Raw genomic sequence first — 8,477 nt, forward strand, 5'->3', positions numbered from 1 at the left:
TGGGTCTCAGTCTCAGAAACCATCTCTTCAGGATGTGTACGGCTCACTCCTCTGATTCCAGTCTGTTTGTTAAGATCTTTAAACTCCTCTTCCTGGGTCTCAGAAACCATCTCTTCAGGATGTGTACTGCTTACTCCTTTGATTCCAGTCTGTTTGTTAAGATCTTTAAACTCCTCTTCCTGGGTCTCAGTCTCAGAAACCATCTCTTCAGGATGTGTACGGCTCACTCCTCTGATTCCAGTCTGTTGGTTTAGATCTTTAAACTCCTCTTCCTGGGTCTCAGTCTCAGAAACCATCTCTTCAGGATGTGTACGGCTCACTCCTCTGATTCCAGTCTGTTGGTTTAGATCTTTAAACTCCTCTTCCTGGGTCTCAGGAACCATCTCTTCAGGATGTGTACGGCTCACTCCTCTGATTCCAGTCTGTTCGTTTAGATCTTTAAACTCCTCTTTCTGAGAGGAATTTGCCTGCAACTCTTTCACATTGTCGGCTGTTTCTGGTCTGTGGTAGAGCGCAGTGTTGCTCATTATTATATCAGTGGTGAGGTCGGGAACAGTGACATCAGTCAAGCCAAGAGTGAATCCCTGCCAGTAGGAATCTTCTTCCATTCTGCTTGCTTGTAACCCAGGTGTCTCTGCAGGACACAGAAAGGACCAGAGGTGACAATGAGAAATGTGGGAAGGAACAAAAACTAAAAAACACTAGAAAGAAAATGTTCACCAAATGCGAATGACTGCCTTAATCAAGATCGCTCGAATGCTTGACATAATAACCATAGTAAACCCTGCAGATTACATATTTGAACTAACACACAAACCTTTTCGTACTGTACCATACTGTTACGTCCCTGGATATCTTCTGTGGCCTAGGTATACTGCTTGTGTATGTTTTTCCGTGTTTTACAGACAGCCCAGCAGAAGGCTTAATTGCCGTTCTCTCTTTATTAGGTGCGCGATAGGAGCCGGCCCTTTAAAGAGGCTTTGTGATGTCACCCGGGAGACCATTCCGGAATAAAGAAGCATTGATGTGTTGGCCGCCACCAGTGTTGTTGCGCAGGGAGCCTCGGTGCCTCGCCTAGAAAATCTACCAGTCTCGGAGTGAGAGTCCGAGAGGGAGGTCCAGCATTCCTTGCGGCCTATTTTGGGAGGCCCGTTTGTTACTTTTGCCTTTTGGTTGTTTCTATTTTGTTGTCGCACCGTTTTTCCTTGATTCAATATTTTTCCATTATTCAATACATTTTTTTTAGTTAGTTTAATAATAATAAATTATCGATTATTTTTCCCTTATCCGACGTTGTCTGCCATTTCATTATTCCCTCAAACTTGTTTTTGTTTACATTGCCTGACCCTAGCCGGGCACGTAACAATACCATAAGATGGACTTACCAGAATATTTTTGCAAACGGACTTGTAGAGCTTCATCAAACACCTCCTCAGTGACCAGTTTCAGATTGGTTGGTTTTCGCTGGAATTGGCCTCTCTGAGAGCTCACAAGAATGACTGGTGTCTTGAGAGTTAGACTGAGGGAACTACAACAGATTGGAAGAAGCAAATAATGCCACAGATAATGTGCATGAAACCTCAAGTATAAGACTAAATTTAAAGGAAATTCATTCAGACTAATGTTGTTCAAGACATAAAAAGACCTTTAAATAAAGACAATAGAGTAAAATAAAGAAACCAACATAATGTCAGCAATCGCAATTAAAGAAAAATCTGTTCATTTCACTTTAGGTAGCTACAGGTACCAAGATGAATATAAAATGCAATTTAGTTTCATACCCTTCCAGTGCATTCTGAAATCAATTTACATCATAACGTACCCAGCTCCAAATCTAGAGCTGAATTATCCTATTCAAAGGCATTAGAGGACAATCTATTTGAGAGCTCCAACACAGAAATAAATGTTTTCCCATATCAGGCACAAAAATCAGGGACATTGTAGGCTTGTACTCTAATATGGAGGAACTTTGACAGAGATGTTCTTGTATCTCACGGACCTCAGGGGAGTATGACCAAAAGGCACTACATACTCAATATTGGGGAATGAGGTTCAGTTCAGTCTGTTTATCTCATAAGTGACAGTACTCAACAGTAAAAAAAAAAAAAAAAAAAAAAAGAAAAAAGAAATTCAGTGCACTACTTCTTGATCAATGAACGGTGCATTTCCTATAAAGAAATACATTTGTATGACAGAGTGTGACAATGGAAAGTTCATTTTCACAGCAATCCTCACAGACCCCAGAGGTAGGATAAAGCAGGCTTTAGACTTTTCTCATTTGTTTTTTACGAAGTCTATGGGTCATACTCAGTATGGGTGTTTTGCCTGCGTTTGTTCGGTCTAAGCCTCAAACATAGCTTCTACACGCCCAGATAAACAGTGATGATGATTGTAATTTATGTACGATGATCATCACGTGTTTAGTTGGCCACCTCTGACTTGGCTAACTGCACAATGATTAGAGATGAATCACCTGCTGCATTGGCTTGATTAGACAGACTTGTACGCTCCAGGTTTTCAAATGTACCATTTGCACTTTTTTTTATAATTTCACCATCTATCAATTGTATTAATTTTATCATTTCATAAATCTTATAAGGTTCATAAGACAGCACAATGATTCTTTGGAAATGTTTGTCTTCAATTTATTCAAGGATTGCTCCTATGGGCAGACTTTCACAATCCCTGTACACAGCCATTGATGATGTCATTACAGTGCATCCATTATGCCAACTGCCACAACAGTCACAGATGACTAATATTTAAACACTGCTTGGATAATCAAGTGAAGAGAAAAGAGTCTAAGAGATAAACACCTTTGTAAATATAATCTTAAAAGAAACATCCCAACGTCATATTATTCTCCAGTGCCTCTGAATGTGCATCATGAAAGGGATTATTTCTACCTGTTTGAGGCAGAGGATTCCTGCAATACATCAGGCTCTGCTTCTTCTTCTGCAAACAAAGGGAAATAAATAGTGACAGAGTAATAAGAATACCATATAGCAAGGGTCAACACCTTTTAAGCAGTTGTGCTAGAATGGCTTTCATCTCCAGGAACAGAAGATATTAATATTATTATTATTATTATTATTATAATAATGTTATATATGACTCCTTTCTGGCAGTAACCCAAATTTCTTTACATAATACATACAGAATGGAAACAAAAGTAAATCCAAAACATTTGGCCTCATTCTCGATCATTTTCTGTAATTCTTCAGAAATGTTTCTTACACGACTTCGTAAAAACAATGTAAGGGAAACGCTTTCGCTGCATTCCCGCACGCTTGAAAATGCGTTCATAAACAGCCGAAGTCTTCTCAGCTGGGTTCCTCCGGATTAGTTTCTTAAATTGATGCGCGTTCTCGTGAAAGTGGATTTGCATACATACACGCCCCGCCAGCTCCTTATTAGGGCACTCAACCGTAGAAACGTTTGCCGTCGGAATCTCCCGAATCCAAACGAAAGCCTCGTAAAGCGAGTCATGTCTAAGCAGAAAACGCAGGTTTAACTTAACCGGTGCAGACATGGAGGTACTGCAGGATGTGTCCATTCTATTCCACTATGGCTATTTTAACCCGATTCGGTTAAGTGTGTATTTATTTATTCACTTACATGTGCAGTGTTTCGTGTACATTTACATTCACATTCAGTCATTTAGCAGACGCCTTTGTCCAAAGCGACGTACAAGGGAGAGAACAGTTAAGCTATAGAGACCTAGTGTAACAATAAATACTACTTTACATAAGAAATAGAAAAACGAGGCAGTTCATTCCACCAACGTGGATCTACAATTGAGAATAGTCTGGATAAGCATTCTGGTGTAGTCCTTTTATTTATTTAATGACATCACGATGCCTCGTAGAATCATGACTATAAATGAACGTAATTGTTAATGATACAAATATTCTCGTACTTATTATTATAATTATTTTAATCCGAGGATGTCTGTAGAGTTGACGTGAACGCAATCACCAACGGTTTCTCACAAATTCATCCATTAACCCAGTTTTTAAAAATGCAATTCCTCAAATAACCACAAGATGGCCACGTCGGCCATCTTGCGGTTATTTGAAGAATCGCATTTGAGAAGATTCCGGCAGAGTTACGACTGCTATTTCGCGATCTGAAAGTCTTCTGAAGTTCAGAAGAAATCCCAGATGAGAAAACTATGGAGAATGGCAAATGTTTTCCTAAATCTACCGAGGTGGAGATCAGAAGAAAGTCCTTCTCAAAGTCTTCTCAACTGCTGTCGAGAATAAGGCCCATTGTTCACAGAATATATGTGAAATAGAACTAGAATGAATTGAATTAAATATACGAGAACATATTGGATATATAAACTGATGTAAGAGTCAAAATTAAGTAATGCAGTCAATAAAATAATTAATTAACAGAGATCTGGAAATAAGGGCAGTTTATAAAAATCAGTTTTTAGGGATTTGAAGTCCCAGAGTTTAGGAGCTAGAACGGCAAATGAATGGACACCTTGGATTATAATCTGGACTCTGGAACAGCTAGCATACTTTGATTAAGACAGCTGAGCAGCACTTAGGGAATATGTATAATAATATATGTAATATTTATATTATTATAGACTTTGATTAAGACAGCTGAGCAGCACTTAGGGAATATGTATAATAATTAGGGCTGTGAAACGATTACAATTTTCAATCAAATTAAACACAGGTTTCTGTGGATTAATCATGATTTATCACATATTTTTCTCGGCATATTTTTGTGAGAAAAAGATGTATGACAAAAGACGGATATAAACATTTTAAATGTTTTCTATTTTTATCCATAAAAAAACTAAAATAATGGTGCTGCAAATGCTGCAAAGCAATAATCTTTGCTATTCCATATTGGACATTAATATGTATGTAATATCAGGGTTTTTCCTGGGTCAAAATGGCTCTTCGGTGCTACGCATGCACAGTCTGTGTACCCTATCAGCAGAAATCAATGTTTAAAAAAAAAAAAAAAAATACATTTCATAAATAATGGAGGCTATGCTTGAGGTTATCATTTTGCTTCCACTTAAATTTAAATAGATAGGCTAATATATTGACAATAGTCCAAGCCCCATGGTGCTATCATGTATGGTTCAAAGATTATCAAGGTTTAGGCTACCTCATATACTATATGCAAATTACTGAAATCTATATCAATAGAATCTACAACTAACCAGTGGTCAGAAATTGAACACACAAATTATGAAAGTCAAGTGTATCTATTATTACTATTCATGTTTATTATACATACCATTATTTTCACCAATGGAGGCTGCGTTGGAAATCGATAATCAAACTTTTGACAGCATTTTGAGTGGAAATTTAATGTGCATTTGTACAGGTGTATTCGTGCACGTCGAGCTGGCCCTCGCAGTGGAACGACAGTTTTCAACCGCACCGGTTTATCAATAATAATATTAATATTATTATATTCGAGATGCAACACAAACGAGTTGAGCTTTCATTGATAAACCAATGCTGTTGTCTGCCTTCCCGAGGCCCGGCGTTCTACTGGTACTCGTTCAAACGCGTAGACAAATCAAGTAATAGCCTACACCTGTGTAAGTTCTCAACATAGCAGATATTTTAATAAATTGAAAGCCATGAGTATTGAAACTGCCGACTGATGAAGTCAGGATGCATCCGCAGGTTGAGTAATTAAGTGATTGGAAGCTGGCCGCTCTGTCCATTCGCGCACCTCACAGTTGCGTATAGATCAGACTTATCAACTCGATTACTATTGATCAAAACAGAACGAGAGTTCGGCTGTAGCCTACTTGAAACATACTATTCAGAACATATTCGCTGACGTGCATTGCATACGTGATGAATTGCTCACAAATCTGCTTAAAACAACTAGTGAAGGTGTTTTAGAATAATATTTATGCCATATACAATAAGTGACTTTATGTAAACACCACTTATTAAATGTTAGCTGCCTAATTATTTAGCGCAATGCTAGCATGACTCTACCGTAATTCGATTTTTAACCAAGGTAGCATATTACACCTATTGAGCCTGTTGATTCGCGACCTGTTTACAAATCTGGTTAAAAAGATAAAGGTGAGCTGTTATTTATAGATAATAAATATTTCCCAGGCATCTTATGGCTTACAGCTACCTGTAAAGCATCTAAACGTACAGAGTAAGGTAGGTTGACTGCTAAATCGGCAGCCACCAGTCTTTGGATAGCTCTCACAAGTCAGTTATTGTATATATGACATTAATAGTATTCTTACCATCACACATAGGATATATAGGTTCACACACACACTGCTTAAATAAAACTCTAAGCTTACTATCAAAGTATTGTTTTTTTTAAGATAATGTAGGCAACTGCTAGCTGGCTAGATAATGTATGCAACTGCTCGCTAGCTGCTTTAAAAAAAAAAAATCAAACTAACGTGACTAACGTCTGGCAAACTTGGAGAAGCCTCGGTTCAATGATTGGCTGAGGGGGTGGGAGGCGGGATCTGCTGCTGTCTTGAATTCAACGTGAGTGCTCAAAACACCATTAAGCTGAATTGGATGACAGTTTTTTTTTTTTTTGCTTAGGTGCTCGGGATTTTTCATAGGCGCTCGGGAAAACGGCTTAGGCACGCGCCCAAATTTTCTCTTTGCAGGAAAAACCCTGAATATGTGTATTATTATATTATAGACTTTGATTAAGACAGCTGAGCAGCACTAAGGGAATATGTTTAATAATATATGTTATATGTATATTATTATAGACTTTGATTAAGACAGCTGAGCTGTCCTAAAGGAATATGTATAATAATATACGTAATATGTATATTGTTATATTATAGACTTTGATTAAAACAGCTGAGCTGTCCTAAGGGAATATGTATAATACAACAGGACTGGAGAAGCTCTGACATCTATTCTGGTGCCATGCAGTGCTTTATGAGTAAACAACAAAAGTGTGTGTGTGTGTGTGTGTGTGTGTGTGTATGTGTGTGTGTGTGTGTGTGTGTGTGTACATATTCTGGTGTCATGCAGTGCTTTATGAGTAAACAGCAGAAGTGTGTGTGTGTGTTTGTGTGTGTGTGTGTGTGTGTGTGTGTGTGTGTGTGTGTGTGTGTGTGTGTTCATATATTCTGGTTCCATGCAGAGCTTTACGAGTGAACAGCAGAAGCATGAAACCTGTGCAGTGAAGTTTAAATAGTAGTAATATGCTTTATTTTATTTTATTTATTTTTTTACTTCATGTTTTTGTCCTGTGTTCTGTACTCTTTCCTTAAACTTGAATAACAGAATTAAGAGCAATAAGATGTGGAACTTCCAATCGCTGATGGAAGTGGAACTATTGCTCCTCACCCCCACCACTCCGCATCTATGCACATGGACAGCTGAACTCTACCCACTCACTTTCTTCCTTTTCTTTCCCTTTTCTCTCCCTACTAATCACAGGGTACCCCCAGGATTTTTCATCTCAAATTTAAGACTTTTTAAGACCTTTTCAAGACCACTTCAGATGAAATTTAAGACCAACATCGCACCTTTCCTGATATGCATATGAATAAAATCAAAAAATGTAATCATAAGACAGAACCATTTAAAACAATAACTGTGATGGGTGGACGTGTGAGTGTGTGTTTGTGTACATGTGTGTGTGTGTGTGTGTGTGTGCATGCGTGTCTGGATACGTTTGTGGGTGAACCTGTGTGTGGTTGTAATACAACAGATCCTACAGCCTTTGGAGCTCTGCGCTTTTGGCAGCAATCTGTTCATCCAGTATGATGAGTTCAGCCAACTTATTATAGCGGGAGCTTTTCCATAAAAGTTGCTGTGTTTTTGAGGTGTTTGTTGCAATTAAATTGCGGGAGCAAGTGGAAGTTGTGATAGAGTTGCGAATTTCCCTCTTTGTAATTATAATTGAGTTATTTGTTAAAAATAAGTTATTAATAAACAAACATTCATTAAATAACAAAACCATTGAGAAATGGTCCTCTAAATTACCTCACCAACATGCCAAATAAAAGATTACCGGGACTACAAAAATGTAGCAAAATAGGCTGTTAAAAGTATGTTACTTGTATTGTTGTTATTGAAACAAACACTGTTTAGTATTGGACTTTTACTTTGACATCATTCAAATGTTCCTCTCCTGGAAATGGAAATGGCAACAGCTGTTATCAAGAAACATAGTAACGCGATGTAATGCTAAACACGTAGTGAGAACAGTACATAGGTAACAACTAAGTGCACCTGTTGGTATTACAAAAGGATCACCAGTAAGACTGAATAAAGTGTTATGAATATCTCAGCCTTCACATATAATGGGAAAAAAAACTGCCTGTGTCACTGTGATCTGACGTCCTGTCCTGCACGCCTTTCTGCCGTTATCAATCGGTTTTGCTATCCTTGTTAATTTATTTTATCTGTATAGGGGTTTATGTTGTTCAATCTCATATATTAATTTAAAGTTGTCCAATTTCAACTAACCCATTCTTCAAC

Source organism: Sprattus sprattus (assembly GCF_963457725.1).
Source record: "Sprattus sprattus genome assembly, chromosome: 8".
Lineage (NCBI taxonomy): Eukaryota > Metazoa > Chordata > Actinopteri > Clupeiformes > Clupeidae > Sprattus > Sprattus sprattus.